The following is a 19,305-nucleotide window of genomic DNA, read 5'->3' as shown; positions in this document are numbered from 1 at the left end:
GCCTAGGTGTAAGATTTTTGGTATTTTTACAGCTATCTAGCTACAGTTGTGAATTGTTCCCAATAAGTAATTGAGCAGTTTCTGTTTTTTCTCTTTGTGGAATTAACAAAAGGAAGATGCTGATTTCCTTCATCACCCCCAAAGCTTATTTTGAGATCTTTTTATCAGTTCCTATACACTTAAAATACACACTGTGCTAGAAAAATAAAGCCATTCTTCATAAGATCATTGTAATAATAAAGTTCAGCAATGACTGTGAGATATAGAGATATGACAGAGGGTCAGAAATGTACTTTGCTGCTGCCAAATACACCTCATCTCATGTAAATTGCCAGTTTCTTTCAATAGTTGGGATTGCTATGTCTTTTCCCTGGAGAAACTTTAGTGAAGCTACTTTATCTTTTGATGTACTTAGATCTGAGTGTATCTCCAGCTGGAAAAAAACCCCAACAAACAAACATTCCAAAGAATGTGTTCAGACTTGTGCATTTAAAAATCAAAATCATATGCAAAGCTTTGGATAAATCATATTGGTTTTGCAATATGGTGTAATTTTGTTCACATTTGCACTTCAAACGGCTGTAGTGGGGAAATCCTAACTCCACTGCTGCTGAAGTTTCTAATAAATCAGTCTTGAATATATCCTGCAGTGCTTAGTTACAAAAAACGGGCTCTGTGCTGCCTGGCCAGCCTGTTGATATTTGTATTGCTGTGAAATTGCAGACTCAGCAGCATGCAGCGGGCGCCGACCACAAGTTCTGCGCTACTGTGATGGCCTTGCTCAACAAACAGACTCGCTATTTTTGACTCAAAGGCAATTTACCAACCACTCTGTACACCCTTTGGTTGACATTCCCAGAAGTTATCATGTATTTGGAGGATTGCTTAATGTATAGCTAGTAGGTATTTTTGAACAGAACTGAACATTTTGTAACAGTTCTGTTGACTTTTTTAACCTGCAAGTGAATCGTGGAAAATAACATCTGCTCCTTGCTGTGGGGTTAGAAATGTGATCTTTTTTTTGATGTTTATGTGGGGCACTCTGATAGGAATCTCTTTAAGTTGTACCAAGTCAAAACAGAGCTTGGCCCACGGCACGGAGTCCTGTGATTTACAGGCTGAAGCATGTTTCAATTCCAGCCTCCCTAGTAACTCAGACTTTCAGCTGGAAACACAATCTCTGTATCTCTGAAGTTGGGAGAACTTACTAAACAGAGTACTTTTCCCCTAGGTGATGTCTCCTTGGGAAAGAAATAAAATAGGAGCAGGGAGGGACTGGGGTGGTGCTGTAGATAATTAGGTGCTCACAAAGCCACTGTATCTCTTTCCTCCTGAGCAGTATAGCTGGGATAAGAAAATAAGATGGGAATACTTGAGATGTTTTCCCACAAAAAGGAAATTTAATAAACCAAAGGCAAAGGTCACAAATGGAAGCAAAGAAAATGATTTGTTCTCTACTCCCCTAATTTCCCTAATCTTCTACTAATATTTTGGGAAGCAGGGCTCCAGTACACATAGTGATAATGAATGCCCTCCCCCTCACCTCCTGCCTTTCCCTTAGCTTTTATTGCTGAGCAGCTGCCGTATGGAATATCCCTTCGCTCAGCTTGGGTCACCTGTCCTGGCTGTGTTTACTCCCAAAATCTTGACCACTCCCAGCCTACTGGTGAGAGGGGAATGTTGGAGGGACAGCCTTGGTGCTGTGCCACTGAGTTATCAGCCTGTTTGTAGCATGGGCACACAGCACAGCACTCTGAGGGCTGCTGTGGGGAAAGTTAAATCCATCCCAGCCAGTTCAATACGCCACAGCTCAAGCTCAACCTTTATCAGAGTACCCTGCCTGCTGCTTTATCAGAGCTCTTCCCTTGGTATCTATGATCTTGCTGTTGCCTGAACACAGCCCATAAATACTCCTTTTCAAAGTGTACCTTGGCCTTCCTGTGGTACATTTTAGGATCTTAAATATGTATAAGCTAAACATGCTGAGTGCCAAAAATCAGTCAGCTCAGATATACAATAGGTCAATGGGAGAGCAGATAATTTTTATTGTGAGAAAGAAGTGTTTGCAACTCCTCTCACCTCTCAGATAATAGTGCTGCAATGCTTTTGCGCCTACTTTTGAAAATAATTGCTTACCTTTAGAACAGTGACTTTGTCTGGAAAAACTCAACCTCATGCGCAGCTGTTTGTTGTAGATACAAGGACTTGAAAACAAGAGACTGTAAAAGAAAGCAGGTTTGCAGCCTCACAGAGTTTGGTTTTTTTCCTACTCAAGCTATGATTACCATGATATCCACCTGGTGTGGAAACATACAGTGTCCTGTTCACAGCTGAGCTTAAACTAGGACAGGTCATCCTCTTTCTGCCTGCCTGAACACCACAAAGTGAACTGTAGGACCACAGGCTCTTGGCTGGTGAGCAGACAGATCATGACTGAAGCAAGCACGTGCACTAATTCACTGCACTTGAAGGCCCAACATTCCCAATTTACAGGATTTCTCCATGTTCTCACATGTTTATCAGGCTATAGCTGAACCTTTTCATCATGAGGCAGGGAAAGGAAAGTGGAAGGTCAACTGAAGGCAGTGTCATCAGAACCAGCAATTTCTCTGTGGAGAGGGCAATCCTAGCTGGGGGATTTGCTCAGTTTCTGGTCTTTGTACACACTAAGTGTTGTAAATGGAAGAGAGAGGAGGAAGCAGTCTGGACAGTATCTGTGGGCTGCTGGGCAGTATTTTTACTCAGAAGATGACTTTTAGAAGTTTTTGAATGCCTGTTGAGCATCAAGGGGATTTGAGGTATCAAAAAGAGTTAAATCTCATTTCCAGCTGTATTTCTTAAGTTTTGTAATTAATCAGAATCTATCAAAATTAAAAGAACATGAAACTGCAACAGAGATGCACAGTGCAAGCAAAGAAGAAACAAAGAACAGGCATGCTTATTGCAAAGTGAGAATCATGTTGCTTTAATGGCTTTTCACTAAAAACCTGTAGACTTATGAGTGATTCTGCAAACTGTGAATATTGCCCAAGTGGAATGCTCAGATGTTACAAGAAAACATAAAAAGTTGAGCCACAGAGAGTCTGCCTCCCGTCATTAAATAACACAGCTGACTTATGTTCATACTAAAACTTTCCTGGGGAATTTTCTCTCTGCATCACTTGAGGCCCTCACCATCCTGTGTTGACCTTTTCCATTTTCTGCTTGTTCTGTATTTTCAGTGGAACTGAACTTAATGTGCCTGCTGTGTTTTGGTTATGCTTAAAGGTGGGCACAACCAGTTTTGGATTCACCACATTTTAAATTAAACATTTTTCTGTCCTCTGTGAAAACCCCAGCCCCTTCTGACCATGGAAAATGTTTTAACTTTTTTATTCTGTGTATATGTGAGCTTCCACCCACTGCTCTACTTCCTGCTTTCAACCAAACCATCGAGGGGAAGACAGCAAAAGGAGAAGGCAAATGCAAAGCAGTAATTTCATAACAGGGGCCCACAGGCATGAAAAGCAGAACCTTCACTGGCTTACATCTTATGCCCTTGACCTTGAAATGTTGAATGTTTCTTTCTTATTTCAAAGGCTGAATTTCTTTATTTTTCTTCCTTTTCCGCAGTAAAACCACCCCACTTCATCTGGACTCTGTGGTGAAAAGCCAAAACTGTAGCAAGTATTCAAAACTTTGCACAACTCTGTGGATCATGGCAGCAACCTTCATCACACTTTAGTTCAATTAAAGAGACAGGATTCTAATTAGAGAAATTACTTGTATTGTAGTAGGGTAAAACTGGGAACAAAGCCCTTACAAACAGTGCTGCAAGCCTTCATCAACAAGTCAAGGTAATGAGCAATTTCATCTACAAGGATGCTATGCAAAAAAATGACTCTTGACATCTTCTCATACACCAATATGTAAATGTTCATCAGGAACTGATGAAGTCCAAGAACAATTCAGTGGTGTCCAGGAAAATTTTACCTAACTCCTAATGGGACTCAGTGAGAGAACTCAGGGGTTTTTTAGCATAGAACCCTGGATTTTAGCAAATGTTCCTTGTTCACTTTTGGGAAACATGACCAGTCATACTTTTTCCTAAAGATCCACCCATTATCCAACCAAAAAACCATGAAATTTCTATCTGCTGTCAAGTAGTCTGCAAGTATTGCTTTTTCATTTCTTTTCAGTATTTGACAAAACAAGTGGTGGAAATGTTTATTACAAATATAGGAGAGGGTATCTTTGTCAATATTTCTGTAACATCAGGAGATATTCATTTTAGATTTGTTCCTGGGATTTCTATCCAGCACCTGATCTGCACCTTTATGCTTTTCTCCTACAAATTACATTTCTGTGCTGAATACTCATAGTTCAACCAGTAGAACAAAAAGATGAGAACTAAGTTTTTGGTGATGCTGAAAACATCTCTTTTGCAGTGCTTTCCAATAGCTCCTTCTAAAGTTTTTCAGCAGCTGTGTAGTATGTTTCAATAGTTCCTTCTGAAGGACAGGTGTGCTGTGCTGAATATAGACGTGGTAAGGATGGTTTCCTGGTGGAAGGCTCTCGCCTCCCTGAGAATAGCTCATGTTTGTGGACAACATATAATTTAGTGCATGAAGTCTTAAATTAGATACTGGTCTTCCACACAAAAGCCATATCTTTCACTTGGTTTACAAATTACTTACTATGGCTTTGTTGCTCTGTATATGTATAGAAAAAGAAGTCACTACCTTTAGGTATTGTATTGATAAGTCATGCAGATAAACATTCCCACTAACTTGAATAGGATCTTATCTTTAAAAGAAACACAGTTGCCAGATTAATCATAAATAAATCTTATGGTTTTCCTGGAAAACAGATGCTTCCACTGTTTTCTCAGAAAACCCCAGATTGGTGAAACTACTTTCCTGCTGGCTTAAAAGGAACTTTAAAAAATATATTTTATACTTATGTGAATTGAGCCTTTGTATGGGAATTCTCTCTAGGATAGAGAACTCTTGGCTTTCAGCAGGCAGCAGAGAATTTTATTTGAGTTTTCTTCTAATTTACTTTTTCATGGTAACTGAGTTAGACCAAATGCATTTGAAAAAAACAACAAGTCAAAGTAAGGATAAATAGGCCATATAATCCCTTGTCTGCAGTTTCAGTCATACTGATTTGTGTTATTGAGAAATTTGATATACTTCAAAAAAATCAAAACAAAAAGTGTCTGCTCTCTGTCTTCTGAGTTTAGTTCAAAATTGTTTTCCACTTGATACAGCTCAGGAACTGGAGCAGAGTTCTTCCATTTGCTGAGTGCCCCAGGCACTGTTAAATGTAATCCTTCTCTTACTTTTAGGATGAGTAAACATTTAACACATCCCTACAAAGAGCAGTGACCATGGGAGGAAGGAAGAAGAGCACCAGATAGCTTGATTCTTAGGGCTATATTCCAGTAGTAAAAAATATAGGTTTGCATCCTCTGTAACAGAGGAGAGAATGGGATATTAAGTGTTTTGCCTGGGAGTCAGGAAATGTTCTACCCCACAGCTGTGTAACTCTGCCTCACATTTATATCTAACCCAAAACCCTGGGATACATTGCTTCCAGCTTCATACCTTACACTAACATTTGAATTTTCTCTCTCAGCGATATTTCAATAGTCTGTGTTTTCACAGGTGTTAACAATAGCGAGTTGTTGACAATGAAAGTGTTTGATTGCTGTATCTCTTCCTTGCCAGTTTTAAGAAATGGGATTCAGCTCAGAATCAAAAATTTGCTGTCTGGGAGGAAAGGTCTGCATGCATAGCAGATGTATAGGCTTCCTCTACAGTCAATGGAAATTGCCTTAATGTAAGTAGAAGAGTCTAGAGAAAATGATCGTTCACAGCCTGATATAGATATAAGTCTCATTTGGGATGCCTGACCATAATTTTGGAGCTTTTGGAAATGGAGCAGGGAAACTCACACAGCCTTCAGCTGCAGACCTGTGTTATGGTTTCACACAGCAGAACTGAGCCCCCTTGGCTGTGTCCTGAGTAGCCCTTTAGCTTTGGTGGCTCTGCTGCCTCAAACTTGATCAAGTTACCTGCACTCACCGGCATCTAAACCATTGCAGGTGCCCTGGGATAACCCATGAGGCCTCAGCCCGAGGTGCACCTCCTGCAGGATCTATGCCACATCTGCTGTACCTCGTGTGGATGCCTTGGCTGTGCTAGGACATGTGTGAGCCACAGAAATGAGCACCTGCCTTGGCTATTATGATTCTCCTAGAGGATCAGCAAATGCCAGCAGACTTAAATACTGGGATCTGAATGCCAGACTATGCTTTTTGGAGCCCATCTCATTATGTTTGAAGTAATCAATTTCAGTGGACACCAGACTCATTAATTTATCACATTATCTGCTGCCTTGTGTCATTGACATCCAGACTAAGAGGAGTTTACAACTGAATATGGCTGAAAATTAAAATACTGCCTGTGCACAAGAGAATGACAGGGATTTCAGTGCAGACTCCTTTATGTATGACTGGCGTGCTTTCTTCATTTCTCATGTTCCTTCCTTTTTGCTGTAGAAGAACTTCACTGAACTTGCAGTTTTGATTGGTGCTGGACAAATCAGCCTAATTCTTTGCATCATAAACAACAGGCTTGCCATCCTTGAACCTAGCTAAATACCAAAGACACAAGGTATCTACTCTCCTTAGAAAAAACTTCGGTACAGTACCTTGGATTTAGTTTATTCTGCTTAACTTTTTAAAATGTTCTTGTACGGCATTTCTCAGCAGTATTTGAAAACAGAATTGTATACATGTATTTTTGTATCCAAACTTTAGAAAACAAGACCAACAATGTCTTAAATCTTCTTTTAAATATGCTACAAGATTTTGTGTGTTTTAAAGCACACAGATTCATGAGTTAAAGTAGCCTTTACAAGGAAATACTACTTGACAGTCTTATTTATCCCCTAGACTCTACTGACTTGCATATATAGGTACTTATGGTTTAGAGGTAAATCTGGATTCCCTGACCCAAATTCTCTCTGCCATGTCCTTTTCATCATGTTTCTCCTCTGTACTGAGAAAGAATTTACATTTTAAAAACGTTGTTCTGGGCAATGAAATTACTTTTATATATGTGTGTATTAGCAGTACAATAATACACACATATTTATAGTATAGTGTGGAGCATTAATGTGAACTACTTCTCATGCCCCCCAGATCCTCAAATCCATAAAGCTTAGCGGTTATTTCATTGTCTCCTGTTGTTATTTGGTTTGTCCATCTTCTGTTGTCAAACAAGATTGTCCAAAGTAATTATAATATGCTAATGTGGACATGATGAAGAAAGATTTTGAATATGGTTTTTAGGTAGAACTTCTTGTCAGGAAGAGCACAGTACTGCTTTTATGTATGCATTGCTTTAGAAAAAGACAGAATAAAAAGAGGAAGTGAAGAGTTAGCGAGTTGAGGTTGTGTTCTAAAGTCAAATGTTACATTAGTGGGACAATTTTACGTGAGTTTGTGAACTAAACTCCTTAAAAACTGTGAGATAGATTGTTAAAACAGCTCAGCAACTTATATTAAAAGAAGCAATAAAAGCGAAGTTCCTAGTAATAAACTGCTAGAAAGTTTTCTGCTTTGCACTGCAAGAAATTGATTAATTAACTTTTCTCTTTAAAAGGCATAGTTTTGACATATATTTAGTAGTCTGTGTTAGAGTGCTCTAAGATATATTTTAAAAATCCCTGCTAAAATAGGCAGAAATATTTGGTTTGTCCTACTTATTTTTAATTTCTAAAAATGGTGTAGCTCTTCTTAGAAGTAGCATTTAATTGCTGAGACACAGTCTACCTACAACAGGTTTTGTGGTTGTGGTTTTTCTCCCCTTTTTCTCACCTATTGAGTAATGAACTCTTGTGGAGAGGTCAGAAAGTTATCCTGGAGCTGGAGATACTTGCCTTAGTGTAAGTTTCTAGAATTTATTTGTGAGAAAGCAGACCAAGAAAACAGGGAAATGAGCTATATTCCATGCTATACATTGTGCCAAGCTGTCCTATGACACTCACTCTGTCTTCCTAATGGCTGCTGCTTCTTAACAATGCACCGCCTTTTCAGATCAGTCACGGAATGTGAGAATCACAAAGTAGTTTGGGTTGAAAGGGACCTAAAGAGTATGTCATTCCAACTCCCCTGCCATGGACAGGGACATCTTCCACTAGACCTGGTTGCTCAAAGCCCCATCCAACCTGACCCTGAATGCTTCCAGAGACACACAACTTCCCTGGGAAACTTGTTCCAGTGTCTCACCACCCTCACAGTAAAGAATTTCTTTTTTGTATCTGATCTAATCCTGCCCTTTTTAAGTTAGAAGCCATTTCCCCTAGTCCTATCCCCATATGCCCTCGGGAAAAGTCCCTTTCCAGCACATTTGTAGGCCCCTTTTATGTATTGAAAGGTGGCTATAAAGTCTCTCTGGTGCCTTCTCTTCTATAGGTTGAACAATCCCAATTCTCTCAGCCTGTTTTCACAGGAGAGCTGCTCCACCCCTCAGTTGTCTTCATGGTCCTCCTTGGTGTATAATGTATAATGGTCTAATAATTAAAGGTTGGCAAGCTGATTCTAGGTCAAAAGTATAGGACCACAATGAACATTCTTTGCCTCTTATTCTCACACCCCGTGGCAGAGCTCAGCACTGGCTTCCCTGAGGTCTTGACAGAGCTGGGAAGTATTGCCAGTACTGAGGAGTAGCAGAGCACCACTGTTGGTTGTCTAGCTGCTGTCATACTCATCACTGATATTTCAGCATAGGAACACCATGAGCTTTGTCACTCTATATACAGCGCCCAGAGCAGATAAACCAGTTGTAAGACTTTTGATGGCTTCACTCTGTGAGCTGCCCTCCCTCGGAATGATCTCTTCATCGTTTGTGAAGAGCAAACAGTCTGTGCTTGATGTTGTAAGTGGGTGAGATACAGGAACTGAGGCAGCAGTTCTACCAGGAAGTCCCAGAGTTTGCTCTTTCATTTAATCTATGACTCAGAACACCAGACGTTAAGGTTGAGCAAGGCAGAAGGGTGACTTTTCAGACATGTTTCCCCCTCAAGGCCTCTGTCATGCTGAATGTCATTCCCTCCTTGTTGATGGGGACAGAATTTTTAGCAGAGCCTGTAGGGATAGGGCAATGGTTTTAAACTAAAAGCAGGTATAAGAGTAGACACAGAAAGAATTTCTTATCCGAGTGAAACACTGGGTGAAACACTGGAATTGCTCAGAGAAATTGTGGCTGCCTCATCCCTGGAAGTGTTCAAGGCCAGGTTGGATGGGGCTTTGAGCAATTGGGTTTAGTCGAAGATGTCCTTGCTCATTGCAGGGGGGTTGCATTAGATGACTTTAGATGTCCCTTCCAGCCCAAATTATTCTGTGGCTCTATGATTCTTGGGGCCAAGCCAGGCTGTGAGAGCACCATGCACAGTCATGGTGGGGGCAGAACAGCTCAGGCTGGGAGGAAAGACCTGGAAATGGATCGACTGGAAAGGCATTGTTTTTTCTCTCCTGAGACAGACGTTGGCTTCTGGACTTGTTAGCTCTGTCCCCAGCACCTTCCCAGGTGCTCTAGAGTAAGAGCTCACTGACAGGCAATGACACACTCGTATGCAGCAATGTGTTACTACACAAGCTGTGTCTGCCCTGCTGGGGATTGCAAAGCTCTGAGCAGTGACCGAGCTGTGCCAGAGAAAATGCTGGTGAGAAAACAAGATGAACAGCTTTAGGAGGCTGACAACAAGGAGTAGAAAGCATATGGTAGAGAGTGGGAGAGACATCAGTTGTGCTGACATATGTGCAGAGTTGTTGGGGGAAATAGATCTAGAATCATAATTTGGGTATCTGGAAATAGGAATTCAAGAATGACAGTAGGGAATTGAGGAAGTTAAAGACAAAAAGTTATATGGCTGTGAATCAGGGAGTATCAAAGGTATTTGCTGGAATAAAATGGCTCATTTTTTCGGGTCTTCTTACTGCCTGCATCATCTGTTCTCTTATGAAAAGGAAGACAACACTTCTTACAGAGCACTGATGAAGAGGTCAATGGCTGATGCGTAGAGCTTGTAATGCATTCTATTTCTGACACATTTCACACCTTCACCATCGCTGAAGAGATGTGAGTCATGATGACCCTTCATTTCAGACAGAGAAAAGCAGGTTGCTGTGGCAGAAAACTGCCTTCTAATGTGTACTGAAGAATTTATATTCAGAAGAAATTTGAGAAGGTCATATCTATGTAGGTGAGCAGAGATTATTTTTTTCCACTTCAGAAATTATCTTGGAGAAAAGAGAGTAGAGTTGCTGTAGAAAGGAAAAAAGCCACCTAAATCCCAAACCCTAAATTGTCCTCTCTATTTTCTTTCAGAAAACACTATGTTTAGGGTAGTCAGGATGGGAATACAGACAGCTTACAGAAAGTACCAAGACTGGAATAACACAGAGCAAGAAAATCATTGCCAGCTAATGCTACTGAAGTCTCTTCCCTGGGATACTGACAACAGGATACTACTGGGTACCCATTAAACACCTACAGTGCTGGAGCATTAACATGAAGTGCTTTCTCATGCCCCCTGGACCCTCAAATCCATAAAGCTTAGCTGTTATTTCATTGTCTCCTGTAGTTATTTGGTTTGTCCGTGAGGATTTGCAGCCAGATGGAAGAAGAGGGCTGAAAGGAATGGGGAGATCAAATTCCTAAATTTAACAGATATTCCATTAAAAACAGACAGCTAACAAACTGTCATCTTCTTCTGCTATTTAATCAATAATGCATCTAATTATTCTCTTGAAAGACTGATATTTTAATTATTTTAGTTTAAATAAAGTAGGTACATTATGTTTGCATTTTTCTAGCCTGATTAGCAGAACAACAAAAGATCAAACCATCTTTGTTTGCCTTTTCCCAGTTCGAAATTCAGGCTGTCTGAATTGTTCTTCAATGCACAATAGTGGGCCCGGGTACTAAGTGAGAAGCTGCACGTTTTGTTTCCTCTGTTGTCCTGGATGTATGTCTAGAAGGAATTGCCACTGATTTTAAAGGTAAATTTCTTAATAAATCAAGTCTATAATATAAATAGAGATGGAAAGAATAGAAACGCCAGACTTTGCATTTCTTCTGGTTCTTGGTAACTGCTGAGTCTCCATACTTATGCTTGGAGTTTTTTAAGGCACTCAAAGAATTCCTGTGTGTAAAATGTGTGTTTGTGTGGCATACATAGCAACATTCACTAAACTTCGTATTCAGATAATGTGAGGCACTGTGGTTGGTTTTTTTTTCCAGAAACAGGAAGTCAAGCTCAAGTGAGACTGATTCCAAACACTGACCAATTTTTTCCTGACTCCAATTTTGCCTTGACCTTTCCTGACTAATGCAAAATGAGGCTAGCTATGTGGAGTGGGGTTTTTTTCAGTGTTTATACTGTAAGAGTCATGCTGACTGAAACAGAACTGTGCTTGTTCTCTTCCAGTGAGCCACATAATAGATCCTTTGAGAGAAGCAGTGGAGGTGGTGTGGAAGGTCATTGACTCAGTTTCTGTACATGCCAAGAGGATGCAGGCAAATGGTGGTGTGAATTCATGCAAGTCAAAGACACCTGATAACAAGACACAAGAGGGCAGCTTAAAAACAGGAGGAAGCAGCAAGATTCTGACGCTTCCTACAGAAAGCCATAGGTATACAGACAAACAAGCACACACTCTATCTACAACAGTTTTCTTTTCATTTTCTCTCTTTCTCTCTCTCTTTTTTTTTAAGGAAAGATTTATTTACAGCATTTTTAAGATAAAATGTGATCAATTTGGAGCTAAAATAAATTTATGGGCTATATTTTGCAGGCCCTTTGGCTGGCTTTCTCTCCAATTTTGAATCCCTTCTCCAAAATGCATAGGGCCATCTTAGTCCATAAGTCTTATGAGAACTGTTGGAGATTCACCCATCTCACCTGGGTGAATGATTATGTCACACCTCTGATAGTGTCTAAGGTCACAAGAGCAGTAAGTGCTTGCAGCCTTATGTAGCTGAAGTTGCCAGTGTCTGTTGGTTTCATCAGTGGAGGGAAGAGACAGGACACCAAAAGCAGATGCCTTCTGTAGTGATCTGCTCACATACAGGTCACAACTCCCACTGTGACTGAGCTCTGGCTGCCCTAGAGAGCAGGGGGATGTACTTACTCATCTCCACCTTCACTTTTGACCATTGTTGTGGTGGTATAAATCAGTCAGCCACCAAAGTGAGATTTATTCTTCCCAACTGCAGTCATCTAAAAATTTGTAGATCAGTGTAAGCAGATCATCCAGGCTCCAGCTCTGCTCCAACCACCCTTGATTTATAGCAGGTCCCTTAGGTACTGAGATGAATGAATCATCCTATCCCCTCAATCTCTCCATGGGAGGCAGAGGGAGCTGAGATAGCAACTTTTCATAAGATGCCTCAATCCTGAGAGCTTGTTAGGTAAAGTGAAGGTGGCTCTACTCTACTTTGCCTTTCTGTGATGTCCCCCAGTTTCTGCAGGGGGACTGTTTCCTTTGCTGCCAAACTCCTTGCTTTTGGGGAGAGTTGGTGCTGAGTGAGATTCAACGTGCCTTCAACAATGCTGTGAGTCTGTAACATATGTAAACCCAGTAGGACTATTCTCATGCATTAGGTTACATGTATAGTGCAATGGGTATGTGAGTTGTTAGTGTTAATCTGCATCTGTTTCTTTTTATTGCTGCCTGGGGGCATATTTGTACAAAGAATGGCCATTTCAGCAAAGCCTGTGCACTCCCTAAATGTAAACCTGAAGTCCTGCCAAGTATCTGTGGATGGGAAGTCACTCTTGTGAATAGCTTGTCCCTTCCTCTCATTGTTATTTGTATTAAATTAGTGATATTACTGTAATGCCTAGAGGCTGCAAATTAGGTTTAGGGCCTCATTCTGCTGGGTCCTGTACGGCAAATCAGATCACACTGGCTGTGCTTTAGGGAGCCTATATTTTGCAAACCTGCTACCCAAGTATATTTACAAGACCTATGTGATTTGAAGGGAAGAGATGAGATGAAGGAATGTCAGGGCAGATTTTGATTGCTCTTTGTCCCATGGCATGGAGCAAGCAACCGTGTTGCACCAGTTAGAGGCAATGAGAGTGAGCAGAAGGTACAGCTGGCTGCCCTCCTGTAGCACTCTGTGCCCCGCAAAGGCCAAGCCTTCACTCTGTCAGGCTGGGGGCACCTGCAGGTCCAGGCACAAGGGCTGCACCATCCAAGGGGTGAAAGCCACTCCAGCCCTCTCACAAACAGCCCTCGCTTCTGCATGCCCCTGCTGGAATTGCTCTCTGAGCAAACAGAAGGGGACATGCTCCTACTTACACTGGTGTGATAAAAATTCGCTGCCTAATCTGCTAAATCCAAAGGCATGACTTTCAATTGTGCAACATATGTTAAATCATCACATTAAATATAATGTTAATTCAGTAGCAGTACTTTGATATTGTTGCTGCTGCCAGTTTCTTTTTGAAGCAAATGTCTCAGCAGGACTTGAAGACTAAAAACAAAAATGTTGCACTTTTTAATATTGGGAACACACTACTCAGTGAAAATTCTCTCATGTTGCACTTATTACAAATATTTCCATCTGAATAAATGCAGAATTTTCTTCTTTATTCCCCCCCCTTAGTATACTTCACAGTGTAATGGATGATGGCTTTTATACGATGCATTGTTTATCACAGGCCACAAACAAATCAATAAAGTAAGTCAATATATCAAGCCTTTTTAAAATGAAGCTTGGATTTGAGAATGTCCATGTTATATAATTTCCCTAACTTTCAAATATCTGTTTTTGTCATAGTAATTTCTGATATTTTTCTGCAAGTCCAAACAGAATTATTCCTTCCCTAAGATATCTTCACCTTTGCCCCTTTTTTGTTTGTTGGCATTTTGTTTTGTTTTCTCCTTGCATACTCACTGGACTAAGACTGTTAACAATTTGACATTGATATTGACCTAGTAAAGTATTCACTCCAAGCTGTGCCTGGAAAGAAAACACTTCTATATTGAAAAGATAATGTGGATTTTGCAAATAAATGTAGACAAGAGAGGACAGATAACATTTTAGGCGTACCAGCTTGGCAGCATAGCTTTGATGTGCCAAACATTTCCAGCTGCAAATGATTTCCATCCCAGCTCTGCAAGGAGTGCAGAAAGGAGGCTGAACAGCACGGATTGAGTGCCAGGCTGACACAAATATTAGTTGTTGCCTTTTGCCCACTCTGTGAACCTGCAATGATCCCTGTGAAATGGAAACCAAAGATTTCATCCCTCCTGGTGTAAGTAGTGAGTTTGTACTTTCTCTGAACTCAGTGTGTTGAAGTCTGGAATAGTTCAAGAGGAAAGAATGAAAGACTTGATAAAGACTAAAACTGTATAGCTTCGTGTTCTGGGTAATGCACACAGCCATCTCTGAATGCTATTGCAGCATGAATGGGAAAATTTACATAAAGGAATTTGTTTTTTCCTGAGGTTCCTCTTAAAGCTGTTGCTACCTTGCTAGTGCTACAGGCCAGACAGCAGAACATACTGAGGAATCAAACATAACACTGTCAATAAATAAGGGTAGCAAGAACCCTGATTCCTTAAGTTCTGGTATTTTTATCTCCTATCAGGTTCTGGCAAAAGCTGTGGAAAGAAGGAGCTCATACATGCCTGTGTTTGCTTCCATTGGTGACAAATGGCTATTATGATAATGTTATCTCTGGAGACTGACCTTAATCTGCCAAATTCACTCCATTTAACATACCTGCTGTGTTAAACGTGGTTTGAGCATTATCCCAGGACATGCCAGTTGCCTGGGACAGGGGGGCACCGTGTCCCAAATGTGTGTGGGAAGAAAACTGTAATGTTTATCCAGAACACACCCATTGGCAGCACCACTCAGAAACTGCTACTGAGTCTCTCTGAGGCAGAGAAAAACCTGGGTAACTTTGAACTCATAAGGGAATTACCCATTCAAAGATCCCTTTCTCAAATTAAACTTCACCTTTTCTCTCTCATTGTCCCAGACTTTTTAAAATACAGTCTTTGGTGGCAAATAGGGGTGCAGAGCTGGAACCTGATAGTGACTCCCATGCCCTTTCTGCTATGAAGCTTTAAAATATATTATTGTAATGTTTCTCAGGAGAAAAAAAACAGAAAAAATGGAAGTATATGTTTTCACAAGGCAAATCAGGGAAGGATAAAAATTTGCCATGTGCATAAATATTTCTAATTGAAATCTGCATCTAGAGCTGTTTGCATGGCCAACTAATTAACTACAAATGCAGTATAGCAAACCTATTTCTGTGAAGGATTATGTGTCTTCTATTCTCATTTTGACTTAACTTGCACTGGATGCTCCTCACTCCTGCAAAAGAAATTGACTGTCTCTCTAAATTAGGAGTGCTTTGTTCATTTTAGGGGGCATATGGGTTTTTGCTTGTCCAACCTCTACCTCAAAATTAATAGACAATAACCAGTCAGAAAGAAGTATTTGTTATGATGTAAATTATAATGCAGTGGCACAAATTCTGGTGTTTAAAATTAATGATATAACTTTATTTCATTAAATGAAAGACTTTGCAGAGCAAAGTCAGAACTCATGTTTGCCACTGCTTTTTTTTTCCTCGCTCTTCTGTGAAAGTTTCATTCAGAAATATAACTTTTTGATAGAGACATTTGCAACTGTGAACACATTGGCTAATGTTCTGGATGCTAGCAGAATTAAAGACACTAAAGTAGACTAAAGACTAAATTAAATACTAAAAAAGACTAAATTAAAGACACTAAAGGAAATCAATTCTCCGGTTTTTTTGCAGTTCTGTGGCAGATTGAAATCCTGGTGTGAGCTTTGGAGGTTTATGACCCCTCTAGGCTGTAGTGGCTTTATTTACTCTTAGCCATGTAAAAGCCAGCTGGGCTCAGCTAGCAGCCTGTGCATGGGGCAGTGGAGTGAGCAGCTCATCCCAGCTCTCTCAGAAGACGAGGCTGGAAGGGGGTTAAGCACCTTCCTTTATGATAACAAAAGTGTTACAACAATCAAACCTCACCCTGGTTTAGGAGGAGTGGGGGTATGAAGGCCATGGCAAAGGCCTGCACTGCCCATCAGCCTGGAAGGTGCAAGAGGAAAGGGTCTGAGTTTGATCTGACTGCAACAGGACAGCAAGGGGATCTCCAGTTTTCCTGCTGATACTGTTTCATGGCATTCTGTGCTGCCAAACAAAAAGAATTAAAGGCCAGGATTTGCACATGAAAAATGTAACTGTACCAATGCAACAAAGATAAGAAATAAGCTCTTGCTCAGAGCTAAAGAGAAAGTTAAAAGGTTGTGGTCATAGTGCAGCAGGCGTGTTTGGTGTACACTTTTGTTATGCTTCTTGGAGGCTTTATCAAATGCTGATCCATAATATTGTTAGAGCTGATCTCAGATGCAATGTAGGTCACATGAACACTGCACATTCAGCAAAACTTCATCGGGCTGATCCACCTCCCAGTAATAAAACATTCTTTATTGACTTCTGTAGAAGCCCAGTCTTTGTAAGAAAGAGGTGTAAACAGAAAGGCTTCTCCAATTACTCCTGCATGGGCAGGAGTATTGTATGGGCATTCAGAACCCAATGAACACAGGGAAGTTAACGGGGCTTTCACAATTCACTGTGATTTTGAGTGGCTGGGATTCTTGCTCTAGCTTTCCCCAATGCACAGTAACCACTGTCATGGGAAACCACTTTGCATTCCTGAAATTCAACCCCCTGGTAAAGAGTAGTTTGAAACACCACCAGGAATGGTAATACTGGCAGTGGCAGAGTTGTAGTGAGCTGAAGAGGACTGCCTCTACATCTGACTGACTGAAAACGTGGTAGCATCATTCTAGTGTGATCTTGCTCCCCGAAACATGTCAAACTGAGTGGTTTTGACAAATGACTGGTTCACATGGCATCTCACCCCACCATCCTCTGCCACTTTCTGTGACAAATAACACCACTCAGAAATGGTGGGGAGAGGAAGAGGATTGGTGGGGTGGAGGTAGAGGGTGTGTGTGAGTGTGAGGAGAACTGTCTCTGATTCAGTCTCTGTTTTTAAATGGCATTTCTGAGGGCTTTGGGGCTGGGTCTTTTTACTTCTTTGACTGATTATTTGTTTTCCTCCACTGGAACAAAACAAAAAAAAAAAAAAAAAGAAAAACAAAACAAAGGCATTGTAAGGATCTCTGAGAGAAAGGGTGAATAGAAAGGAACAGAAAGACAGCTCTTACTGGACTCCACAGCATTTGCTCCTGCCTCCCCCAGTTGGAGAATCCAACAGCTGTCTTCATAACTACTGTCACTCAGGATTTGAATAGTTTTACATAATCTGGACTGGAGTGGGGAATCCAAGCTTTTTGCTGGTCAAGTGGCAGGTGGGGAATTTAAGCTTTTATAACAGGACCACAATTGCTGCTCCCACAGGGATTTTCTTCTGCTGTCTATTGATTTATTATAAGCTCTAAAGTAAAGACTCAAGGATTAAAGTGGGGGTGGGGGTGATATTCTGAAGGCCAGAGGGGTGAAGATGAAGAGGAAATCCAGACCTATCCTGCTGCTGTGTGCTGGCCCAGACGCCCGGCCCATGTGCCCTGTTTGTGACCCCTGTGTGGAGGAGAAGTGTTTAAACTGCTGGGTCACCAGCTGACATGAGGAGAGGAGAAGCTACTATTTTAATTACGTGACTTTGGTTTTAATTCTATTTTTTTTCTTTATTTTTTTGATATAGAAACACTAGCCTAGCCTCATGTTTTCTCACTCTAGCCACAGTCCATGCCTTTGTCCCACCTGTGTCACCTGAGAACTGACTTTTCCAAGGCAGCCCAGATACTCTCCACCGGCCTGACCTTCTAGAGCTCACCTGAGATCTCACAGACCTACACTCATTTACCCTGGCACAAACATAATGGCAATGTCTGAAACAAATCACAGTTTAGAAGATCCAGATCTAAGAGAACATCAAAAGAGCATGGAGTACACTGCTTTATAATGATATAGGGTCAGTCAGCGTAGTGCAGGTTTTTCTGAATAATACCTCAGTGGAAGATAGGAAAATTACTCCAGCCTTAAGCAAATACAATAAAGTAAATAGAGCTGGGATTAAAGTGAAAAATACACATTCTCTTGCTTACGTTTTGCAGACTATCCCTGCTGTTTGCACTTGTTATGACATCAAACTTCAGGTGGTGGCATGTTTACACGTTAAAGCTAATGGGTCTTGATTGCAACAGAGCTGCCCCTCAGCCCTCCTCTTCCTCGGTAGCACGGCTGATTCCAGCCAGAACATGCCTGGGCTTTGCTGCTCCACCAGTCGCCTGGACTCCAAGGCTGGGGTGATGAACTGCTTTTACACAAAGCAAACTTTCATTCACTGGGAACAGGTGCAAAGTGTCCTTTTGTGCGAACAGCTGGGAGTGCAGTAACCCATTCCTTGCCTGAACTTACTTCATTTAAGGCTCATAGTGCAGGAGAAATGGAGCTGGAAAATGCCAAGCAACGTTTTCTACCTCTGTCCATTTGCTGTGGAAACACTTTGCCTTTGACTCATACCACTAAACAACATTTTTGTCTTTTTTTGTCTTCAGTGTACACAGAGCGATTTCACAATAAAAAAGTTTTAGATCTCTTGCTAGAGAAAGATTATCTTTGTCTTACAAAGCTGCTGCAGAAACAGTCTGTCCTCTGCTGCCAGGATCCAGTCCATCTGAATATGGGTGGTTATCCTGCAGGTAATCTTGTAACTCCTTCAGCCACGTCCTCCCTTAGACTCTGGTGTTCAGCAGAGAGCATCAGCCATTCTTTCCCCGTCCTAATGGTGAAATATACTAGCAACAAAATCCTCACTCTGTCAAGTATGCAGCTATTTACTTAAGACTAAGTATAGCAGTAGTTCCAGTATATTCAAATGAAATAGTAGGAGGCAACAAAGCTCACATGCATCTCAGTAGGAAGCACAATCTAGTAATAGTTAAAACTCAAGGCAGACCCCAATGTTTGTTTGATTACATTTTTTTCTTGTATTGGATTGTATGCAAGAGCATTTCATCATATCAGATTGTTCACATGTAAGAAAATTGAAAACAGTATATTTCTATTTCCACAAATAGGAAATGAGGAAAAGTAGTGTCAAAGCCCATCAAGACCAACTTCAATCTGAACTATTCTACTGGGAGAAGTCAAGGAATTTAGTATCACATCATTCATTAAATTATTGCTTTCAAAAGAGCCTTAGTATTTTGTGGTTAACCATCTCTAACA

At 40.9% G+C, this 19,305-nt stretch overlaps 1 long non-coding RNA gene across 1 annotated transcript in view; it reads right to left on the bottom strand.

Annotated features, from left to right (window-relative positions):
* LOC115947940 overlaps positions 1–18,238 on the bottom strand; it is a 65,243-nt gene extending 47,005 nt beyond the window's left edge. Inside the window, exon 1 of the long non-coding RNA XR_004081791.1 lies at positions 18,180–18,238. This is a non-coding gene — a long non-coding RNA (uncharacterized LOC115947940). The remainder of the gene's footprint in view (positions 1–18,179) is intronic.
* Between the last annotated feature and the right edge of the window lie 1,067 nt (positions 18,239–19,305).

The sequence above is a fragment of the Geospiza fortis genome, unplaced genomic scaffold (genome assembly GCF_000277835.1).
Source record: "Geospiza fortis unplaced genomic scaffold, GeoFor_1.0 scaffold186, whole genome shotgun sequence".
In the NCBI taxonomy this organism is placed as follows: domain Eukaryota; kingdom Metazoa; phylum Chordata; class Aves; order Passeriformes; family Thraupidae; genus Geospiza; species Geospiza fortis.
Note: the sequence above shows the minus strand (reverse complement) of the source record. Positions and strands in the feature narration are given on the sequence as shown.